At 50.2% G+C, this 18,220-nt stretch overlaps 1 pseudogene across 1 annotated transcript; it reads left to right on the top strand.

Annotated features, from left to right (window-relative positions):
• The first annotated feature begins 14,146 nt into the window (after positions 1 to 14,146).
• On the top strand, positions 14,147 to 17,228 carry LOC308250639 (B box and SPRY domain-containing protein-like; annotated as a pseudogene). Its single transcript has one exon. The product of its transcript is annotated as a B box and SPRY domain-containing protein-like (transcript).
• Positions 17,229 to 18,220: the final 992 nt, after the last annotated feature.

The following is an 18,220-nucleotide window of genomic DNA, read 5'->3' as shown; positions in this document are numbered from 1 at the left end:
GGGCCCGCCCGCTTATCTGATCTGCGGCTAATTGAAACTCCCTGCTCGCGAAGGTCAGCTCGGTCCCCTGACAGCTGCCGAGCCGAGCCGGGCCGGATGGAAAACCCGGGCTGTGCAGGGCCCGGCGGGGCGCGGGGGGGAGGGGTAGTGGGGGGCTGCCTCTGCGGCAAAGTAGACAAAGGCAGCCCCTCCCTCCCTGTGCACGCTGCTGGGGGTCGCCAGAGGCAGCGGCCTTCGCCCTTAACCAGCGGGGCGCTCTGGCCTGGGTCACACGGCCTACAGCTACAGGAGGGGCACCCTTAATCCCCACGCACCCGCCTACCCCGCTCCCACGCCAGGGCCCCGTCTGGGGTCTCTGGGAGAGTCACCCCCAACTTCCTGCCCCTACCCCGCCTCCACGCCCCGGCTCTGAGACTTCCTGCCTCCCCGGCTCCGGGCAGCTCAGTCTGTGGGAAGCTGGCGGAGCAGGGGCGGTCGGGTCCCCTCCCCCTACGCGCCCGACGGGGCTCTGGGGTCCGGGAGGAAGTGTGCGCGGTGGGGGGCAAGGCCTGGTCCCTGGGCGGCCATCCGGTGGGGCAGGTGCGGCCTCAGCCCTGGGAGGGAGGGCTGGCAGGCCTGTTGCTAGCGGTGTTAGGGCGGGGGAGGAGGACGCCGCGAGCGGCCCCATTTCCGGGATTCCGGGTGCAGATGTGGCCCAGGCCCTGCGCCGCTCACGCTTCCCCTCCCCTCCCACCTGTGAGTCTAGGCTGAGGTGCTGGGGAATTCCCAAGGTGTAACTCCCAGCCCTCAGGCTGACCGCTTAGCAGCACCTTTTGGGCCTCCGTTTCCCCAGCCTGGAAAAAAATAACCCTAACCACAACTACCATTTTTTCGGAACCTCGTGACTAAGGTAGTTAAGCGTTTAATGTACTTTGTCTCCAGTCTCAGAAGTCCATTTTGTTGACGAGCAAGCTGAGACGCAGAGAAGTTGTGACTCTCCCGAAGTCACATAGGTAGTAAGTTCTTAGGCAGGACTTGGCTGGCTCCCACCAGTGGTCTCATTTTAGCCAGAGCTCCGGAGTTGTGCGCCTATATAGGTCGAACCCCCAGGGCATTCACAAGTGCAGGGATCCCCTCCACGGCTTCTCGCCGCGCTGTGTCCTCGTCTTGGAGCTGCGCACGTGTTTCTTGGCGCAGTCTCCCGTGCCAGTGCCCGGGGACAGGCATAGCCTAGCGCACCGGTGTCCAGGTGCGCCGTTCCATTTGGGACCCGATAAAGTCATAAGGCTGGAGCCGCGGGCGGAGTGGAGCGGGGGCGGGGAACTCGGAGTAGAGTCCACGCGGGCCACGGCGCCTGGGAGGCCGCAATCCTGGCGTCTGCAGCCGACGAGGCGCGGGGTGACGCGCGGGGGCCCAGCTACCGTGACCTCCTCCGCGGTTTCCATGGAGACGGTGCACTATAAATAAAAAAAAAAAAAAAGAGGAGGAATTTCAAACCCGTTTTCTACGGCGCTTGGCGGGAGGGGGGAGGAAAGCTCTCTTTGAATCGAGTTTCCCATTTCACCTTCCCAGGCGGTGGGAGCGCTTCCCCCGCAGCCCAGCCGGGAAATTGCCGCCCCTCACGCCGCGTGGTGCCCCCCGAGGAAGCTAATTAGAGCAGCCCAGGAAACTGGGGACTGGGGACCTGGCCCCGGGGGGCTGAGGGCCGGCTCTAGGGTATGTGTGGGGGGGCGCCTACAAATTGCCACCTCCTCCCACCCCCACCCCCACCTCCACCCCCCGTCTCTCCAGGCGCGCATGCAGGCCAGGGCACAGGGCGCAGGCGGGAGGTCGCATCTGCAGCTTTGGCGCAATGAATCAGGCGCGGCCGCTGTCGCCGCCGCGGAGCGCGTCTGGCATCCGGAGTCTCCCGGGATCGAAAATAATTTGGGCAAAGCGGTGGGAGGTGTGTGTGCGCGCGTTCCGAGGGGAGGGCGGGGGAGCAGGCCGGGCGGGGTGCGCCGGGCGGGGGGAGGTGCCATCCGACAGCCCCGCTGTGGTGAGAACAGAGTTGACACTTCTTTCCTTTCCACTTACTGCAGCAAGTACCGCGAGGAAGCTTAACCCTCTCGCTGCTTGGAGAGGTAGAGGCACTGCCAGCGCCCTCATAAGGGCACGCCCGGTTGGGGGCCAGGTGTGTACTCTCTTTTGAGACCGGTCATTGCGGCCCGGCCGGTTCGGCTCTCTGCTTCCCAGACAGGCACGCCCACTAGGACATTTTTCAAGGCATTCTCCCCCAGGGCTTTTCTCGGTCTCCCGTTTTACCTTCCCAGGTCTGGAAGTGTCAGGGCTCTGGCCTCAGTTTCCCCACCAATACAAGACTGCGTGTGTGTCTGGGAGGGCATTACAGTCCGGCGACCCCAGTTTTGTGACCGTCTGGCTTGGGCACTGGGCAGAGGCAGGAGGGGGCGGTTAGGGCGGCGGGTGCCGGAGCCCGAGCCCCACCCGCCTTCATCTCCCGCCGCACTCTGGGCGTCCTTCATCAAAATGGCCGGGTTCCTGTTTTTGCCTCTGACGGCAGAAATGTCACCGCCGCTGCATTAAGCACGCTCGGTGGGAACTCGTTTTGGATCTAGGAGCTGGCGCTCAGCCCTGCCATGCTGCCTGCCGCAGGGGGGTGGGGGTGGGCTGGCTGGCCAGTTGGCCTGACTCGGGTCAGCCTTTGTCTGTTATGGTTTTCACCTTCCTGCCTCTCTAGCCGCCCCCCCCGCCCCCAGGCACCCCCTCCCTCAGCTGTGCGGGTTGCTCCCACCCTACTCCAGTTTTTTTTTTGTTTTTTTTTTTAGAGAGTATTTGTTAGACTCTTGTGCCTGTCTGGCTCAGGGATGGCAGGGGGAGATGACTGGGGGACAGAACTCCTTCCTCCTCCCCACTCCTATAATGGGGAGCACCTCTGGAACTCAGGAATCTTGTGACCTGAAGTTCCTCCAACAAGGCCTGAGAAGGGGTGCTTTCCACTTCCCTTACCTTCCTTTCCACCAGGGGCTCCCACCACCCCAGGAATTCTCAAAACTTGGTGCACCCAAGACCACTTGGCCTGTGAGCTTGCAAATGTGGGGGAGGGAGGGGGAACAGTATGTGGAGAATCTGATTCAGTGGGTCTGGGGTGGTCCTGTCATCTGCATGCTTCCCAAGACCTCCAGCAGGCAATAGAGCCAGGAGAGCCCACTTTTCTTAACCATGGAGCTCTGACCCCCAGCTCCGACTCCTGAGTAAGGGGGCCATGTCCCCAGTGAGGGAATGGTAGGAGTCATTCCCTGGAGGTGGTCTCGTCTGTGGATCTCCCTTGCAAGCCCTAGTGCTTTGGGCCTTTTTCATCCTCAGAAAGGATCACCCTGTCATTGACTCAACAGTTACAGATGCCCATTGGGCACTGGCCTGGTTAGTGCTTGAGAGCTTGCCCTTCCTAGACCCATGTCTAGCCACACTTATTTGTCAAGCATCAGATTCTGTGATGGTGGGAAAGAGGCCAAGTAATTTAGTCCCTCCTCCTCCCCAAAGGGATGGTGGTGGGACAGGGAGTGTTGATGTTGGGCATTCTAGGGGCAGGAATAGGATACCCAAATTGGAGAGGCCTTTGGGAATGTGGGATCCCACCTGTCACCTTTGGAAGGGCAGGTTGGGGGGAGCTGAATGAGGATGTAGGATCAACATATGCCTGGAACATAGGGCTGATGTCTTTCTTACAGGAACTTTGAGACGACTGGTTTCTGAAGTGTCACTCAAGGATTGTGGTTGGAATGCTGGAAGAACTTCCTGAAACTGGGTCTATGCACTAGGAAGGGTCCTGGGTGGTGTCTGGGCACAAGAACATTCAGGTTTGAGTTGGGGAAGGGGCATGTGTCTACTTGAGGCTGGTGGATGGCTGAGATGACCTCTTGGAGCTTCTGCTTGGCTGTAGGCAGCAGAGGGCACCAGCTTTGGGCCCTGTTATTCTTGCACACACTGGCCTACATATCCACCCTTTCTCAACTACACTCATCCAGACTCACACTGGCCCATCTGTTCTGATGCCCTCACATGCACATCCATGTACCCATGAATATTGGTGCACACACATGCTAAAACACCACATGTATAACACACTATGCACGAATACACAGGGTATGCACTTGGGCACCTAGATGCACAGACCCTAACATGCTGTGCACATGGGTGTACTGATGTACCAATGTACACATTAACACCTATGTACACACACATGTGCACAGGTGGGCAAACCCCTAGACATTTTCACTCCCATCAGCTAATTTATGTGTATGTGGATTGTGTGTGTCCCATGAGGATAGGGCTATCTTTGTTCATTGCCAAGTACCCAGAAGAACAGAGATTTGTTCAACCTCAGGGCCCACATGCTTGGTGCTTGGAAGGTATACAATTATCTGGAATAAATGAGTAAATGTGTAAGTGTATACAGTAAATGTATGAGTGCATAGCAACCATAATAGTCAAAGCAACATTTAGTGAGTTCTGTCACTGGAGGTACCATCTCATCTAAGCCTCATAGCAACCTGTGAGGCAAGTACTATTATAATTCCTGTTCAGCCTTATGGAACTTAGGCTCTGGGAGACGGTCACTACCTGTACTCGTTCCCTAGGGCTGCCCTAGCAGAATGCCTCAGACTGGGTGGCTTAAACAATAGAAATTTATTGTCTCACAGTTCTGGAGACTAGAATCCCAAAACCAAGGCATTGGCAGCCTCCTTTTGAAGGCCGGGGGAAGGAATTCTTCCAGGCCTCTCTACTGGACTTGTCAATGGCCATCTTCTCTGTGCATGTCTATGTCCAAACTTCCCCTTGTAAGGACACCAGTAGTATTGGATTTGGGTCCACCCTACTGACCTTGTTTTAATGTGGTTATCTCTGTAAAGGTGCTATCTCCAAAAAAGATCATATTTTGAGATACTGGGGGTTAAGGACGTCAACATATGAGTTTGAGAGGGTATACAGTTCAACCCATAACACTACCCAAGGTCACACATCTAGGGGGTAGGATAAGCAGGGTTTGATCCTAGGTCTGGAATGCTAGAGCCCATATTACCTTATCATATGATGGAGAGAGAGAGAAAGAGAGAGGGGGTGGGGGAGAGGAGAGGAGAGAGATGAATCCTAGTGGCCACTCTCTGTGACTCCTCATCTCCCACCAGCAGGTGGGCATCTAGTGCCTGCTAGCATGAAGGAGCTGGCCCTTTGCAGCCTAGACTCACTGGCATGCTGATGGCTTTAATGCTCCTTCGGCCATGATATGGGCACCTAAATCCATCCCCCAGGTCCCTGGTGACCATTGCTGCCCGACAAGTCAACATTGACAGGTGTGCCTGGAGATATGCACAGAGGGCCAGGGGGCTGCCTGACTCTCCCTACCAGCTGCCATCTCTGATGCTGCGGCCTCATTTCAGAGGCTGCTGGCTTTGAAGTGCTCAGGCCAGTCAGGCGGGAAGCTGGAGCCAGTGTGTGTGTTGTGGCGAGGGGGTGGGGGGGGGGTGGCGAGTCACGAGGCCTCTTGCATCAGCCGGGGCAGCTAGAACCAGACAGGTCCATGCTGACCTATGTTCACAGCCTGAACCTCTCCTTGTGCTCCTTTGAGTTGTCCGGGGGCGGTGGGGGCGGGGGGGCGTTTAAAAAGGAGGTCCATTCCCTGGGCAAATGAGGGAGACAAAACCCTCAGTCTGACGGGGTAGGCACAGTCTCAGTCCTTGGAGAGCCCAGACTTGGGAGGCATGGCCTCTCCTTTCAGTCTGAAAAGTCCTAGCTTTTCTGAGCCTCACTTTGCCCATCCAGGAAGTGGGGACGACAAACTAGTTTGCTGTGAAGTTTAGGGAGTTACTATGGTAGAGAAGGACTAGGATTAACATGGTCCTTACCCCCTGCAGAGCTACAGCATTTAGTGGGATGATGATGATGATGATGATGATGGTTATGGTGATGATAATGGATAATATTTGCTGAGCATATACTGGGCCTCAGGCTGAATGCTGAGTGCACTGTTTACCCAATTACCTCAATGTTTCTAAGAAGTCTGGGAGGCATCTACCATTATTATTGCCATTTTATAAGTGAAGAAATAAGGTGCAGTGAGGCAGTGAGGTGGACTTGCCCAAAGTCACACAGCTAGAGAGAGAGGCAGTGGGACTTTGACCCTGCTCTGAAGGTTTCACAGCAGGCCCTGCGACTGTAGAGGATGGGGGTCTCAAGGTGGGAGCATAGCGATGAGACTGGGAATGGCCCTGGTTCTGGGATCCCCACCCTCTAAACCCTACCCTGGCCTTGATGGCAGTGGCTGAGGCGTGCCCATGGTGATAAGAAAGGTGAACCCAGCATCTGCCTCCACACTTGAATTTGGTCCTCACAGCCACACAGTTTGACAGATGAAGATGTACTCAGTCTCCTACACAAGTTGGAAGGTGACCCAGGTCTCCAACTCCAGTCTCCTGACCCTATGTGGATATTCTTTCTGCTGGAGGCAGGTAAGTGTCTTTAGGTCACTTCAGAACAAATCTTTTGTGTGTCCACCCCCACCCCCTTCCCCGCTCCTGGGCTGATGAACCAAATCCCAGTAGCAACACCAATGTTAACAGTTGACATGTACTGAACCCTCACTTTGTGATAGATACAGTGCTTATGTGCATTTTTGCAGACTCAGAATCCTTCTCAACACAGTGCTTCAGGCAGCCCCGGCCAGCCAACGTGAGTAGGCAGAGGAATTCAGTTCAAGTAAGTCGATATGAGTGAATACCTACCATGAAGCAGGCACAGTCTCAATCTTCTGAGGACCCCAGACTTGGGGGAGGCATGGCCTCTGCCTTCAGGGATTTTTCAGTCTGAAAAGTCCTAGCTTTTCTGACTGTGCTGGGATGGGGGATGTAGGGGAGAACAAGGGCAACATCTGGGGGCAGATGTGAGATGATTGTGATAATGTAGGGGAATGACTAGACTGTATGGACACAGGCATGTGGCCCTAGTGTCTAAATGTCTCATTGAGGGGCTGGGAAAAGTTTCTTAGATGAAGATGAAGTCAGTTTTAAGCTGAGAGCTGAGAGTTCAAGATGATTTAGTCAGGCAAAGAAAAAGGATGCTAGACTGGGAGAACAGTTTAGAACCACAGAGGCCTAAAGGTAAGGGGCATAGCCTATCTGAGGAACTTAAGGATGCTAAATGTGGCAGAGGGTGGGGTATGAGGGGGTAGAGGGGAGGACAGGGCATTGATTCAAGGCACTTCAGCCCAAGATAAGAGGTCTGGTCTTGACCCTGTGGCATGGGGCCCATTGATTCAACTTCCTGTCCCCACTTCCACATGGTACTTTCCTATTTCCAAGACCCTCACATCAATCAGACTTACCCAATACCACTGAGCACTACGTGGAGCAAGGGTTACCATGCCCATTTTACAGATTAAGAAACTAAGTCTCAGATATTGCAGGGTTGCTCTATTCTATCTGGCTGGTAAGTGGAGCATTGAGCCTGGGTCCTAGACCTCTTCAGGTTATTTGCAGGACATAACGTGGATTATGGTATGGGGTTGTGTTGGGGTGCAGTCTGGTTTGGGGAGGCCCTGGGGAGATAGAGGGAGGGTGAAGATTCCCCTTCTCTAAAGCTCAAAGCTGGAGAGAACTGCCACTGCCTCCCTCTCGTAGTCGATCCCAAGTGGCGACTGGGGTGAGTCAGCCTGGATGAAGTCACCCGCTTCCGCACAGCCTGTGCCCCCTGACCTGGGAGGCGCCTGCCAGGGGCACCAACCAAGTCAGAGGACGGGCTGGGCAGCTCTCCAGGTTGCTGCATCACAGCTGATTTAGGGGGGCTGGAGGTGTCCGGAGCCATCAGAAGCAGCTGGGCGTCTGGGGCTGCAAGGCCCATAAGTCATGCGGCTGCCCGCCCTTCCCTGCAGTGCTCCCTGAGAGGTCTGTGATGAATCGCTGGGGACTGGGCTCATCAAAATCAGTTTATGCCAAAGGGAAATTAATTTCTGTCTCTCTGCGATGAGGTGTGGGGAAGGGAAGGGCAGCTCCAGAGGCAGGCCTTTGACAGCACTGCAGGGAGGGGACAGGACCATGCAGTGTGACCATGGTTGTCCCTGGGCTAGAGGCCCTGTCCATTCTACAGAGGAAGTGACTGAGGCTTCAAAGGAGCCTCCTAATCTTGGGGACAAGAACCCAGATTTTGCTCTTCATTAATTCTTTCTCCCCTCCCTCTGTTTGTTCCTCCCCTACTTTTTCAAGTATTTATTAAGCACCTACTATGTGCCTGGCACTGTTCTATGGAGGGGACACAGTGATGCACAAGAAAAAGTCCTGCTTTTATGGAGCATAATATGTCTGGTTGGGTAAGATAGACAGGTAATAGATAAAAAAGAAAATAGCGGACAGGGAAGAGTGCTAGGCGAGCATTAAGATAGGGCAATGCGCTCAGGGAAGACCTCTCTGAAGAGGAGACAGGTAAGCTGACACTTGTTTTGAGATGATGATAACCCTTCGTTGTGAAGGAAAATTTCTGAAAATCTAGTCCTATTGGGACTGGGGCTGAGGCTGGAATAGGAAGAGAGTGCATTTCGGGGGAAAGAATCAGCAAACTTAAAGGCAGGGAACTCCCAGCCAAGCAATTCCTGTGACTGCATCCACCTGTGTGGCTCAGCCTGGGGCCTGACAGTCTGGGCTGGAGTGCTGCATGAATGGCTCTGCCTCTGGAATGTCTCTCTTATTAGGGAGACAGTTCAGTAATTTAATACATTATTTTTTATTAGAAACAAGAATGGATTCCTTATAGGGGAATCCATAAGACTCTTTAAAAATAAAATGAGATGTCAAAGAAACTTTGGGTGGGTCAGCTGGCCCTTTAGGGGGGAGATCAAGTCTCAGTGGCATTAGCAGAAAGATGGGCTGAGGGGGCAGGCAGGGAACCCTACTCTGAGGTAGGGGACGGGCTGTCCTCAGAAGGCCTCTATCCCCAAAGACCTGCAACCTTTTCCACCCAATTTCGGATCTGGGAGACAGATTGACAGGCGTCCCACTGGTTGGGGTCTGAGCATCAGTTTGAAAACATCGGACAAGAACTGGAAAAACGGTCGAATAGTTTGGGAAATTGGGTGTAAGAAGAGAGAAATGAGCCAGTAAACCCTAAGAAGTCTCTATCTTGCCCTAACCGGTTTGGCTCAGTGGATAGAGCGTCGGCCTGCGGACTGAAGGGTCCCAGGTTTGATTCCAGTCAAGGGCATGTACCTTGGTTGTGGGCACATCCCCAGTAGGGAGTGTACAGGAGGCAGCTGAATCCATGTTTCTCTCTCATTGATGTTTCTAACTCTCTGTCCCTCTCTTCCCTTCCTCTCTGTAAAAAAATCAATAAAATATATTTATAAAAAAAAAAGAAGTCTCTACCTTTTTGGTCCATGGTGCCTGAAGATTTTAAGAGACCTTTGCCTAGGGACATGGAGACCTAGGAGCAGCTGGACCCAGGTATCCTTGTGGAGCCTGGTAGCCGCTCCTTCCCTCCCCAGTTTTCATAGCCCCATGTGCCCAGGGACTGAGGCCTTGCAGTGAGTGACAAAGCAGGTGGTGTGTGGCTCTGGGAGGGGAGAGAACTCATTGGGCTTTTCTGAGAAGCCCCTACCTCCTTCCCTCCTGGGAGTCCAGCCATCCTTATTGTGCTTAAAGTTATTTAGTCAACAATGTTTCTTGAGAGTCACAATGGCCAAAGTTTGTGCTAGGGCTGGGCCCCTGGGGACCACCCATATGTGTTCCCATGGGAACCCTCAAGGGGCTCACCATCAAGAGAGCAGAGCCAAACCAGTGGATAGCTGCTTACATCTCTGGTCTGAGAGGCCAGGGAAGGCTGCCTGGAAGTGACTTGCTGGGTTCCAATGACAGTCATGTGGCGCATAATGACATTTCGTATATGATGGTGGTTCCATAAAATTATAATGGAGCTGAAAATTTTCTGTCGCCTAATGATGTCACTGTCATAACTTCATAGTGCAGCACATCACTCACGTGTTTGTGGTGATACTGGTGTAAACAAACCTACTGTGCTGTCAGTTGTATAAAAGTATAGCACATGCAATTACAGTAGTAGGCTGTGTCATCTAGGTTTGTGTAAGTGCACGATGATGTTTGCACAACGACAAAATTGCCTAATGACGAAATCGCGTAACAACGCATTTCTCAGAACTATCCCTGTGGTTAAGCATCACGTAATTGATTACAGCTTCACCACTTAGAGTTGTGTGACTTTGGAAGAGTTCCTTAACGTTGCTGTGCTTTACTTTCCTCATCATTTATATATATATATTATTTATTTCAGAGAGGAAGAGAGAGGGAGGGAGATAGAAACATCAATGATGAGAGAGAATGGCTGCCTCCTGCACGCCCCCTACTGGGGATTGAGCCCACAACCCTGGGCATGTACCCTTGATCGGAATTGAACCCAGGACCCTTCAGTCCACAGGCCAATGCTCCATCCGCTGAGCCAAACCAGCTAGGGCTACTTTCCTCATCTTTAAAGTGGGATATAATAGCACTTACGTCAAAGGGTTATTTCTAGGATAATGAGTTAATACATATAAATATCCCTTACCACACAGTAAGTACTCTATATGACTTGGCAAGCAGGTGGATGGGAAAGAGTGTCCTAGGCAAAGAGAACAGGGCCTGGATGTGAGAAAGTCGGCTCCTCCCAGGAACTCCCTTCTGTGTCACTGAGACTGGTGGCTCTGTTGGTCTAAGATTTGGGCTGGGAACTCTACCCCTTCACCACTGACACAGTATGGTCGTGGGGCCTGAGTTTGACTGAGTCCACGGACCTGGCTGTGCCCACTTAACCTATTCCTTTGCCAGGACTGCCATTGCCTGTGAGCCAGACCCCGGGCTGGGTGGTGCTGGGCATTCTCTTGTGGGCACCTGGAGCTTCCTGGGGAAATTTGATTGGGAAGTCCAGGGGTCTGGAGGGGTTCTTGGCATAGGTAGGTGCTCTCTGAACATTGTCCAAAAATGTCCCCAGACAAGGGAAGGGGAGGGAGCTTCAAGCAGAGGAAACAACCTGTGCAAATGTTGGGAGGGAGAGATCCAACTCAGAAACAAATAGATCTTTGGTGGAGTTTAAGCTCTGGGCCTGGGGCCTCTTTGGTCGGTTTTATCAGGAAGTGTGGATTGTCCTCACCTTGCATTCTTGCCCCAGCAGGGGTGATGGTCTAAGAGGTTAAAGTCCAGTCTTGCTCCAGGGCCAGCCCAGGAACTGGGGGTAGAGGCCAGTTGCCCTGGTCCCTCCCTCCCACTCCAGAGCTGGGAGGGTTTGGCAAAGCAACAAGGCAGCCTTTGTGTCCTTCTGTGGGTCTAGGCACGTCTGGCCCAGCCTAGGCGGCTGCTGGTTTCAGTACCCTGTGATCTCGGCCAGGCGGTGCAGGGCGGGGCGAGCAGGGCAGGCATGGCATCCTCAGGGTCCCCAATGTGGCTGCCTTGTGTCCCCTGCGCCCCCACCAAGGCTCCCCAGGTAAGGATGCCTATGCTAGGGGATGTGTGGGGCTGGTGGTGCGGACCCAGAGCACGTAGTTGGTGGGTGGAGGTGTGCACAGAGATGGGGGGTGGGAGACAGCACATTCGAAGGCTCCTGTGTGCTGTAGCATGTGCCTGAGAGGTCCCCCAGGGTGAGTCTGCATTGGGGTGAGGATATGCTTTGGGGTGTGAGGGTCTGGGCTGGAGCACATGAGTAGCCCCCGGCCTGCTCAAAACAGAACACTGCTGTCTCTCTCTGCAGCGCCAACAACGAGGCCTCTCTCTCAGCACATAATGTCCCCTCTGTATTGTCTGCTGCGCAGTGGTGACGATAATTTTAAGGTCCAAATCCTTTTCGTGGGTGGTGGGGGGTAGGATGGAAGCCATCTGGGGAGGACCAGAACTCCTGGGCTAGGTTTCAGTCCTATGTGCCTGGAGGTCTGTGGTATTTTGGGGGGCTCCCCCTACACACAACCCCTGCAGGGGCAGCAGAGGGAAGCTGGGGACTCCCAGAAGCCTCTTCCAGAACCCCCACCCTGAAGTCACATGGCCCCACCCCACTCCAAGCCCCTCCCCCCTAAACCACACCCAGATTTCAATGCCTAGGGCTGGGACCTCCTCAAAGGAACCACTTCTGGAAGCCCCTTTTGGCCTGTTTCTACGGATCCAGATGTTTGTTTACCCTAAGTCTTTCATGCTGTGTAAATACCAGACCAGCAGTTATCAACCTTTTTCCTCAGGACACTGTTTCAGGCATAATAATTATTGAGGACCTCCAAATAACTTTTTAAAAAAAAAATATAACTTAAAATAATTTTTTTAAATTGATTGATTTTTAGAGAGAGAGAGAGAAACATTGATTTGTTATTCTACTTAGTGATGCATTCATTGGTTAATTCTTGTATGTGCCCTGACTAGGGATGGGACCCAAACCATTGGTGTATAGGGACGATGCTCTAACCAACCGCACTACCTGACCAGGGCCCCAAAGAGCTTTTGTTTATGTACATTACTAGGTGTACCGGTTAATAATGCAAATTTTGTAATCAAAGAAAACATGATAATCTCAAAAGAAATATCAAAAGTGCTTTATTCAAAGTAATGTCCATCGCTAGCTACACATTTTCCCCATCCTTCAGGTAATTTGTGGATACCGTCCCAATAGAACTTTTCTTGTTTTGAGGCAAACCATTCAGAGACCCAATTTTCCACTTCTTCGTACGTTTTGAAGTGCTGCTCAGAAAGTGCGGGTGCCATCGATCAGAACAAGTGGTAATCTGAAGGAGCAAGGTCTGGTGAATACGGCGGGTGGGTTAATACTTCCCAGGCAAGATCTTTTAACGTGTCTTTAACTGGTTTTGAAGTGTGTGATGGCGCGTTATCATGAAGCAAAATTACTTTGCCTTGTCTTCTGGCCCATTCTGGTTGTTTTACGATCAAAGCGTGGTTCAGATTGATCTGGACGTTCTTTGTCTTTCACATTGAAATCACCACTTTTAAAGCGTTTAAACCAGCGTTCACAAGTACCATGAGATGGAGCATGTTTACCATAAGCTTTCCGAAGTATAAGATAACTTTCAGCAGCACTTCTCTTCAAAATAAAGTAATGAATTAAAAGTTCCCACAAATACTCTTTTTTTGGCATGAAATTCTACATTTTTAAGCGTAAAAATATCTATGATGTTAATACCTTCAGAAAATTTACATATGAAGTTTTGAAGCTTGTTGTCAATACAACAAAATAGCATACATATCCAATCGCATATATATCAACATATGTGTAACTCCATCTATTGAAAAAAAAAATCCGCATTATTAACCGGTACACCTAGTATATAATATTTAATGAAATGTGTTAACAATTGAGAGATCTGCATAGCTCAGTAAGCTAATGTTTTCTCAATGACCATTGCATGTACATTATAAAATCAGGAATGGGCAAAAAAGCCATTCAAAATATGAGATAGACAAATGGACTTTAATGTAACAGTATATGAGAGGATTTCAGTATACATGGCAACTAACCTTTAAGAAACTACCACTTGTCAAGTTTTGGTGTAGTATCAAATTATCTGAAAAGACGATGAAAATGCTCCTCACTTTTCCCATTAGAAAACTGTGTGAGGCCCTAGCTGGTTTGGCTCGGTGGATAGAGCATAGAGCATCGGCCTACAGACTGAAGGGTCCTGGGTTCGATACTGGTCAAGGGCACATGCCTGGGTTGCAGACTCAATCCCCAGTGTGGGGCGTGCAGGAGGCAGCCGATCAATGAGTTTCTCACATCATTGATGTTTCTATCTCTCCCTCTCTATTCCTCTCTGAAATCAATAAAAATATTTTTTTTAAAAAAAGAAAACCGTGTGACACCATCTTTTCTTCATCTACTTCAACAACAACAACAAATAAAGCCAAACATACCACTGCAGATTGAAAGCCAAAGCAGATCTGATAATCTAACCTCAAGGGGGCTGTTTGCTTTATTAAACCAGATAGTAATAAGATTTGAAAATGTCAAAACAATGCCACTCTTCTTGCTAATTTTGTTTTATTCCAGAAAATAGTTATTTAAAAAAATATATATATATATATATATATATATATATATATATATTATCGGCGACATGGAGCATGTGGCGCCGGCGGTCGCGGCCATGTCTGCGGAGAGCGCGGGATCGGTTCCAGGACCAGACCGGGACCTGAGCCGGGGCCTCTCTGCCCGAAGCACGGCAAGGCTCTGAAGTGGTTCTGCTGGCCCGTGTGCTGGGCGGCCGCTGTCAGGGCCACCGCATCCACCTTGCGGAGGAGCGCGCAGAAGAGCTGCGGAACAAGATTGTGGACCAGGGTGAGAGACTGCAGTTACAGAGTGCTGGCATCACCAAATACATGGCAGAGGTCCTACCAGGGAAGAACCAGAGAGCAGTGAGCATGGCCAGCGCAGCTCGGGAACTGGTCACCCAGCGGCTGGGTCTGGTGAGGAGTCTGTGAGACTGGGGAGCAGCGGTTGCTGGAATGGGTGCATGGCGAAGGGGAGCGGCCCCTAGAGCATCCTGATGCAGCGAGTACACTGGGCTGAGGCTTTGCAGAAGCTCGACACCATCCGCACCAGCCTGGTGCACATGCTCACCCATACGGATGACCTCCAGCTGATTCAGAAGGAGCAGGAGATTTTTGAAAGGACTGAGGAAGCAGAGGGCAGTTTGGATCCCCAGGAGTCGAAAAAGTTAAACCTAAATGAGACGTGTGCTTGGAGCCCACTTCTGACCCAACTCTGGGCAACAGCAGTTCTCAGCTCCCTCTCGGGCACAGGGGATGTGCGCATCCACAAGAGGGCTGTCAATCCCTTCCTGCAATGGTCAGATGATGGAAGGACTCTGACCTTCAACGGCAAGAAGTCCGAGGCCTTTGCAGATGGCCCAGAGCGCTTTGACCACTGGCCCGATGCCCTGGCTGCCACCTCCTTCCAGTCTGGGCTGCATACTGGATGGTAAATGTGCAGAACAGTTGTGCCTACAAGGTGGGTGTGGCCTTAGGCCAGCTGCCCCATAAGGGTTCTGGCAGTGACTCTCGTCTGGGCCACAATGCCTACTCCTGGGTCTTCTCCCGCTGCGACCAAGAGCTCTGTTTCTCACACAATGGGCAGCATGAACCCCTGGGGCTGCTATTCTACGATCCAGCCTCGGGCACGGTGCTCCACACCTACCATGTGTCCTTCCCTGGGCCCCTCTTCCCAGTCTTTGCTGTGGCTGACCAGACCATTTCCATTGTCCACTGACCTTTGGCACTGGGGAGGCTAGATATGCCTGCCCACCATCCTTTTAGGCCATATTTCTACTCAAGGGAAAATATTTTTCTAGCACACAAGGACAACCTGGAAGGGACTTAGAACTCCTACCAGCTGCTCCTGGTCAGAGGACTCTGGCCTGGGTGGCTGTGTCCTCACCTAGGACCTACCTTGCCACTTGGAAGACCGAGAAAATCCCATCTCCAGGTAACCTGACTGCAACACACCCATCAGCAGCTCTGCCTTAGACCTGGCAGCTGACCTCCAGCCTGTGCACACTGCAGTAAACGGGATTAATTTTCCCCCAACTGCAGCTGATGAATGCCCCGCCTGATGGCCCCTTCTGACATAATGGGGAGATCTGGGGTGAGAACCTTGCCAGAAAGAGCTGAGGGGGTAAGAGGGCCAGCCTTAGAGAACATGTACGTTATTAAAGGGTTTAAAAGATGGAAAAAATATATATTATCTATGTTAATATGTAATTAAATTATTAGTTTTTTTAATGAATGAATGAATACATTTTTAAATTTTCTTAGTTTTAATTCCAAATATGGTAAATATTTTTAAGATATACTTTTATTTATTTTATTTTATTTATTTATTTATTTTTTAAAATATATTTTATTGATATTTTACAGAGAGGAAGGGAGAGGGATAGAGAGCTAGAAACATCGGTGAGAGAGAAACATCAATCAGCTGCCTCCTGCACACCTCCCACTGGGGATGCGCCCGCAACTAAGCCACATGCCCTTGACCGGAATCGAACCCGGGACCCTTCAGTCCATAGGCCGACGCTCTATCCACTGAGCCAAACCGGCTTTGGCTACTTTTATTGATTTTAGAGAAAGAGAGGAAGGGAGAGGGAGAGAGAGAAACAACAATTGGCTGCCTCCCTCACACCCCCCTACTGGGGATTGAACCTGCAACTTGGGCATGTGCCCAGACCGGGAATCGAACCAGTGACCTCTTGGTGCATGGAACGTCACTCAACCAACTGAGCCACACTGGCCAGGCCAAATATGGTAAATATTTTCTTTTTAAAAAAATATATTTTATTGATTTTTTACAGTGAGGAAGGGAGAGGGATAGAGAGTTAGAAACATCGATGAGAGAGAAACATCGATCAGCTGCCTCCTGCACACCTCCTGCTGGGGATGTGCCCACAACCAAGGTACATGCCCTTGACTGGAATCGAACCTGGGACCCTTCAGTCCGCAGGCCGACACTCTATCCACCGAGCCAAACCGGTTAGGGCCAAATATGGTAAATCTTGATGGATATACTAGATGTACTGGTTAATAATGCAGATTTTTTTCAATAGATGGAGTTACACATATGTTGATATATATGCGATTTGATATGTGTACTATTTTGTTGTATTGACAACAAACTTCAAAACTTCATATGTAAATTTTCTGAAGGTGTTAACATAGATATTTTTACTCTTAAAAATGTCGAATTTCATGCCAAAAAATGAGCATTTGTGGGAACTTTTAATTCATTATTTTTAAGAAAAGTGCTGCTGAAAGTTATCATATACTTCGGGAAGCTTATGGTGAACATGCTCCATCTCATGATACTTGTGAACGCTGGCTTAAATGCTTTAAAAGTGATGATTTCGAGGTAAAAGACAAAGAATGTCCAGGTCAATTTGAACCACACTTTGATCATAAAACGACCAGAATGGGCCAGAAGACAAGGCAAAGTAATTTTGCTTCATGATAACGCGCCATCACACACTTCAAAACCAGTTAAAGACACGTTAAAAGATCTTGCCTGGGAAGTATTAACCCACCCGCCGTATTCACCAGACCTTGCTCCTTCAGATTACCACTTGTTCTGATCGATGGCACCCGCACTTTCTGAGCAGCACTTCAAAACGTACGAAGAAGTGGAAAATTGGGTCTCTGAATGGTTTGCCTCAAAACAAGAAAAGTTCTATTGGGACGGTATCCACAAATTACCTGAAGGATGGGGGAAATGAGTAGCTAGCAATGGACATTACTTTGAATAAAGCACTTTTGATGTTTCTCTTGAAATTATTGTGTTTTCTTTGATTACAAAATCCACATTATTAACTGGTACACCCAGTAACTTTCTGCAAGTTGTTTTTGAGTTTGACACAAATCTTCATCCAATAATGCTTGTAATTGTTGGTCTTCAAACTTTTTTTGGTTGACCTGGATGTTCTTTGTCTTTCACCTCAAAATCATCGCTTTTAAAGCGTTTAAACCAGTGTTCACAAATATCTTGAGATGGAGCATGTTCACCATAAGCTTCCCGAAGTATACCATAACTTTCAGCAGCACTTTTCTTCAAAATAAAGTAATGAATTAAAACTTCCAGCAAATGCTCTTGTTTTTGGCACGAAATTCGACATTTTTAAGCGTAAAAATATCTATAATGTTAACACCTTCAGCAAATTTGACATATGAAGTTTTGAAGCTTGTTGTCAATACAACAAAATAGCATACATATCAAATCGCATATATACCAACATATGTGTAATTCCATCGAAAAAAATCCACATTACTAACCGATACACCTAGTAATCATACCTATCACTATCACCACTACCACCAATTTCATCAGAAATATACCAGGAAGCTGTCAAGATTATGGTGACTGATACAAATATTCCAAAATTGGAATTTTTACTTAAAAATGGAATTTTATGCCCAGCTGGTGTGGCTTAGTGGTTGAGTGTCGACCCAAAAGGTCATCAGATAATTCCTGGCCAGGGCACATGCTCTGGTTTCAGACTCGATCCCCAGTAGGGAGCCTGCAGGAAGCAGCCGATCGATGTTTCCCTCTCACTGATGTTTCTATCTCTCTATCCCTCTCCCTTCCTCTCTCTCTAAAATCAATAAAAACAAGAAAAAAATATAGAATTTTATCATTGCTAATAAATGCGATTTGTTTTCCTTGAAGTGATAGGCTCACT

This window comes from Plecotus auritus (assembly GCF_963455305.1).
Source record: "Plecotus auritus genome assembly, chromosome: 6".
NCBI classification, from domain to species: domain Eukaryota; kingdom Metazoa; phylum Chordata; class Mammalia; order Chiroptera; family Vespertilionidae; genus Plecotus; species Plecotus auritus.
Note: the sequence above shows the minus strand (reverse complement) of the source record. Positions and strands in the feature narration are given on the sequence as shown.